Source organism: Aplysia californica, unplaced genomic scaffold (assembly GCF_000002075.1).
Source record: "Aplysia californica isolate F4 #8 unplaced genomic scaffold, AplCal3.0 scaffold00732, whole genome shotgun sequence".
NCBI classification, from domain to species: domain Eukaryota; kingdom Metazoa; phylum Mollusca; class Gastropoda; order Aplysiida; family Aplysiidae; genus Aplysia; species Aplysia californica.
Window position 1 is genome coordinate 209,364 of NW_004798002.1, and position 5,985 is coordinate 215,348.

Below are 5,985 nucleotides of genomic sequence, written 5' to 3' on the forward strand. Positions count from 1 at the left end.
TGTCTGTCTGTATGTCTGTCTGTCTGTCTGTCTCTCTGTCTCTCTCTCTCTCTCTCTCTCTCTCTCTCTCTCTCTCTCTCTCTCATCCAACATGTGTCATAATGCCCAGTAAGCGTTTTGCGCACATCAAAATAAACAACCTCCCCTCTACACAGCTTTTGACATTTGCTGACTATTCACATAACTCGTGAACAAAAACAATGGCCTACATGAAATGGATGGTCTCTTTTTTACGCCAAGTTAGTATAAAAATAAAGTGTTGCATCGTGGGGAACTCAGGCGCTCGTCAAAATAACAGAATCGAAGAAACTAGCATTTTTCTGTCCTTTTGACAATTTTAATCGAATCTTTTTTTGACTCATCCCCTTTAACGTCCCTTTAAAATGTCAGTGTTGATTTTACTGAAAAATTTTGATTTAAGGCAGAAATGTGTAAATTTGCAGTTTCTAAGGACTCTGAAGCTTTGGAAGTTCCCAAACCTTGGCGACCCTTTTTTCGCTAATTTTTACCTCTGAAATCAGGTTACCCCTTCTTCCTTCAATCGCAAATATCTTGACTTCTATTTATGACAGATGAGTATTATTTTCACAGAAAGCAAGACAAATGAACAAGCTTTTCAATGATACTAATAAGTTCATATAATAAAAGAAATAGACGAGCACCTGATTCCACCGCGTCGTGACAAGTGTGTTCAGATATGCTCGTTCAGATAAGCTGCTGGTATTATCTGAGACTGACGCTAAATGGGAGGCCTCGTTCTTGCCCCACAGTTCATTTAATTTATCTTTAGCTTAAGCGTAGCTCTTTTTATACTTCGTACCCATTTTCGTACATAATTTTTAAAAACTGAAAACGTTGATAAAAGGCTCAGAGAAATGTAAAGTTCCAGTTTACAAGGACTCTTATGTAATTGAAGTCACCAAAGTTTGGCAGCCTTTTTCTCGCTTATTTTGCCTCTGAAACACGGCGAACCAAACTCCCCCAATCGCTAATATCTCGACTTTTTTCAAGATAGAATGCTAGTCTTTTCTTCCAAAGCAAGACAAATAACAAGCTCTAACCCTGTCAGTACGCCCTTGGGTCAATCTGTACCCCCGGGGTTGTATTCTTCACTTTATAGAATTCTTGTAGTACGAAAATCAAATTGAAACGTTCAGTATTTCACCCCAAAAAAAATCATATTGATCGACAACTATGCAAAGCGTACGGATCGGATTAACGAGTAAATTTCCTTTTTGGAAAGAGGTGGCACAGAGTTCCCCAAGTCATATGTATGGATACGATAGTAAAACACGACGTACGAATCGAGTTAAAATGATACCAACAACTTCTCGTGCCCAAAAATTGACGAGCGCTTGATTCAACCTCTTCATGACACATTGCTAACCCAGAATTACAAAGCTTTTTCTGACATTCTCGGCCGTTTTGAGTTGCTAAAACCAAGTTTGTATAAAAAATAAAGTGATACATCGTAGTGAAATCAGGTGCTTTTCAAAATAATGAAATCGAAGAAACTGGCATTTTTCTGTCCGTTTGGAGATTTTCATCGAATTTTTGGGGGTTTTTTTACTCATCACCTTTAACGTCCTTTTAAACTCTCTGAGGGGATTGTACTGAAAACGTTTGATTTAAGGCACAAAAATGTAAATTTGCAGTTTCTAAAGACTCTTAAGCTTTGGAAGTTGCCAAACTTTCGAGGCCACTTTCTCGTTAATTTTTACCTCTGAAATAAGTTTACCCCTACCTCCTTTAATCGCAAATATCTCGACTTCTATTCATGACAGATGAGTATTTATTTTTCATCGACAGCAAGACAAAAGAACAAGCTTTTAAATGATACCAATAAGTTTACATATTAAAAAGATTTACGAGTTCAGAAACCAAATATTCTATCTACTCTATCAAAATAGTCAGGTTATTCAAAGTCGTTATCAAGTTATTCAAAGAAACGCATTGTGAAAGTCAACATTATTTTTATACATCAAATTTCTTTAAACAAGGTAGTGAGCAGATAGAGCGTTGTAATTCTGAGGTAGCAACATAATACATACGTCTTTTGTTATACGGGCTGGAGTCTGCTACCCCTTGCACGTCAACACTTTGTTTAGATTTGTAAGAGGCAGACAAGGCATTGTGGTGAAATCAGGCACTTGTCATAACTAATAATGAAGTCGAAGAAAGCGGCATTTATCTTCCAGTTTAGGAATTTAAAAAAAAAAAATTTTAATTTTGATTTTTGGGCTCAACTCCTTTCATGTCCATTTAAATATACACTACTCTGTAGACGTTACTGAAAACTTTGATTAAAGGCACAGGAAATGTAAGTTTACACTTTCCAAGAATTCTAAAGCCGTGGGAGTCACCAAATTTTGGTGGCCATTATTTCACCTATTTTACCTCTGAAACCAGGCGACCCCTACCCCCTTCAATCGCAAATATTTCGACCTCTATTGAAGATGGGCTGGTAATACATTCATCAAAAGCAAAACAAATGTAAAAGCTTTAAGATGATACCAATATCTCCATATGCCCAAAAATTGACAAGCGACTGGTTCCATCGTGTCGTGACACTTTATTATTGTCACTTATCAAAATCCGAAATTCCTGATATAAATGATAAGTTATGGGACAATTATCAAAGCGGCATTACGAGCTTCACATTGATTTTATCATAGAAGTTAACAAACAGCCATCGATGAGAATATTATTATAAACGGTTGCATGCTTGATGATGATGATGATGATGATGATTATGATGATGATGATGATGATGATGATGATGATGATGATGATGATGATAATGATGATGATGATGATGCTGATGATGATGATGATGATTTTTTTTTGTTTCCTTAATAGGCCTGGTGGACTCCACGAAGAAATCTTCTAGCGAGAGCAAGGCTCTTTTCCGGCTCCATTGTCAAAATACTTAGAGGTACTCGTCCAAATATTCGAATTGCCGTTGTTCATTGACATTCAAAAGTATGTTTGACATCCTCCTTTTCATGGCCGCATCTTCGGCAACATGGGCTGAGCTCTTCATTTACAAAGTTCTTATACCATCTTAAGCTCGAATGATGGTCCGACCGCAGTCTCGCTAGCTCAACCTGGTCCCAGCAACATGTGATATTTTGTTCCCGCTTATAGGAGTACCCAGAATACTCATCTTCCAGGTGCTGGTATTTAGCTCTGCATGGTGGGCCTCTGATTTTACTCTTGATAATTGAAAAGACTCCTCCTCCTCCTCCTCCTCCTCCTCCTCCTCCTCCTCCTCCTCCTCCTCCTCCTCCTCCTCCTCCTCCTCCTCCTCCTCCTCCTCGGATAATAATAATGATGATGATGATGATGATGATGATGATGATGATGATGATGATGATGATGATGATGATGATGATGATGATGATGATGATGAGCTTAGTAGAGATTATCCTTACAGAAGAACATAGAATAAAGTGATTACGAGAAAGAAAACCTATCAAGATTTAGAATAAGTTATAAGTAATTAAGGTTCAACATTTGGTTAAAGTTCTAGTCGAACCTGTTATAATGCGGTGTTCACACTGACAGAAGTAGAATCGACGAGCAATTCCCGACAAGATTTGCCAAATTCGGGTTTAATCGTGACGAGCATCTGGCCATGACTATTGACATTATTGTGTCGATGAGCACTCAGGGAGACGCTCGCCGAGCAAAAATTTAGGACGGCGAGCATATCACCGAGCGTCTTGCCGAGCAATTAGTTTGAATCCTGGCCGCTTACAGAGCCGTGAAACATAGAAGCTGAGTAAAATTTCAAACGCCGACAAACTCGCCGACCATGCTGACCATCTTGCCGACCCGTCGCCGAGTTCGTCGGCGTGCAATGTCATCTATTATCTATTTCTGGTGGCCGAATTTTGCAATTCAAAAGACTTTCTAATGGCTGCATCGATCAACATGCAGTTTTCGCCAAAAGATTCTTTAAAATATTCTCCATATCGTGACGCCCTTCGTTTTTTCAGTTTCGAGACAGTTTTGCTGCTAAAAACTAAATTTCTTTATTTCGCCGATCGCTTTTGTTGGCCAACGTTTATGTCTCTGTAATTTTAGAAAAGGGGGTTTCCCTTCACTAACTGTGCGCACTGTTTTGATAGTATAGGTCTAAACCTTCAAAGTTTTGCATCTCTCAAGATTTGCTCCATTCCGTTAGAATGTAAATATCATAAGCCAATGACTTTCGGCTGACGTTAATGCACCGATCATTCCTTTCATCAAAAGGGGGCCCAGCTAGTAATATATAAAGAGGGGGGCAAAATGTTTGTGCTCATTCCTTTGACATCTTATATGACACAGATGATGGATGTGTACTTTATGTATACATATGGTGATCTTGCAGCTGTGCTGGTACAAGAAGAGAAGAGGAGAAGAGGAGGAAGAGGAGGAAGAAGAGGAGGAGGAGGAGGAGGAGGAAGTGGAGGAGGAGGAGGAGGAGGACATTTTGGGTTAGACCCTGGCTCATTAGAAGACTCCTGTATGGACAGTTTGTGAAGCTGAAGGCTGAACTGCATTTTGAAGATGTGGCATCCTTCAGGAACTTCCTTAGTGTTCCTTCCTCCAGAGTTTTTTCCAAGAACTACTGGAGAAAATTGGCCCGACCATCCACGAGGCAAACACTTTCTAGAGGAAGTCACTGGAACCTGGCATCAAGCTGGCGGTCAGTCTTCGATATCTGGCAACAGAAAATAGTTACAGATCTCTACGCCGTGCTTGAGTAACTCAGACTCCCAGAGCAAGCTTTGTACACAGCGAGCATTAATTTAGCCCCCAGAGTATGAAATTTAACACGGCTACCATTCAGATCTCGTCGGCGTGTCACTATCACTCGACAACGTATGCAACTTTGGACACCGAGCTATTTCTGACACTCCCCGAGTCCTCCCCGAGTTTTCCTGGAGCGAGTTATTGACTCGGCGACTCTTTTCTCGCTCGGCGAAAATTTTAAGCATGTTTGAAAATTTCGGCAAGCTTCCCGTGTAATAATTTCACACGACGAGCATGAAACATCACTCGGGTAAGGAGGCCGATTGCTCGGCGAAATGTATCCGGAGTAGCCCGGACCTGCTGGACTTAAAAACTTTGTCTTACTCAGTCTCGTTACTGCTGTATGTGTGAACACCGCATTACTACCACCTGTATGAGAAAAAAAACCCTATACAAACGGCCATTTCTCATTTCCTCCCGTAGACATTTTTTTCTACATAAGTGGCACTGTGTAAGACAGTAACTTTTCTCCTCTATAATGGATGGCCGTCTTAGAAAGTTTGACAGTGAAGGCCTGGATACCCGGAGGTATCATCTCTGACTCAGAGGTTGACGTGTATAAACCCTCCATCCTTCATGGTCGCGGGCTGCTGTTGCACATTCTGCCATATCCAGGCCAGTCCATGTTCTTCGGTTTTCCATCCATGTTATTCTTGGTCTTCCTCTGGATCTCCTGCCTCACATCTTTCCTTCAAGCGCCTCTTTATTATTATATAGTATTAGTAGAGGGTTTTACGGAGCTCATATGAGCGCTAAGCACCTCTTTCTTAATGGTCTCGTGTCGTTTTAAGTGGACAAAGTATTTTTATTTTTCTACAACTTTAAAATTTTTTAATACACACACAAAAAAGAAGGTTGAGAGAGTTTTGCTCAGAAGCGTACACTCCCGTAAACGTATCTTTATCTATAATATCAGCTCATCTTTGTTAAGGATCAGGCAGAGAAAAATAAATTTATTATTTTTTAAAATAGCATGCGCATGAGAACGTGGCAACGCTTATCGCATCTCCAGGAATAATGTCTTAATATTATTTGGGAAAGAGAAGCAGAGCTGCAGATATTTTATGTTTTGTTATCTTTCTCAAAGGCACATGAGCGATGTAAATGTTTACACGAGCGCGCGCGAGCGCACAAACACACACACACACACACACACACACACACACACACACACACACACACACA

General features: G+C 40.2%; 1 protein-coding gene across 1 annotated transcript in view; it reads left to right on the forward strand.

The window, feature by feature from the left end:
* LOC101846250 (retinal guanylyl cyclase 2) overlaps window positions 1-5,985 on the forward strand; it is a 58,107-nt gene that overhangs the window by 36,795 nt on the left and 15,327 nt on the right. The window contains exon 3 of the mRNA XM_005108903.3: window positions 2,860-2,935. The gene's annotated coding sequence lies outside the window, so the exon portion shown is untranslated. The remainder of the gene's footprint in view (window positions 1-2,859; window positions 2,936-5,985) is intronic.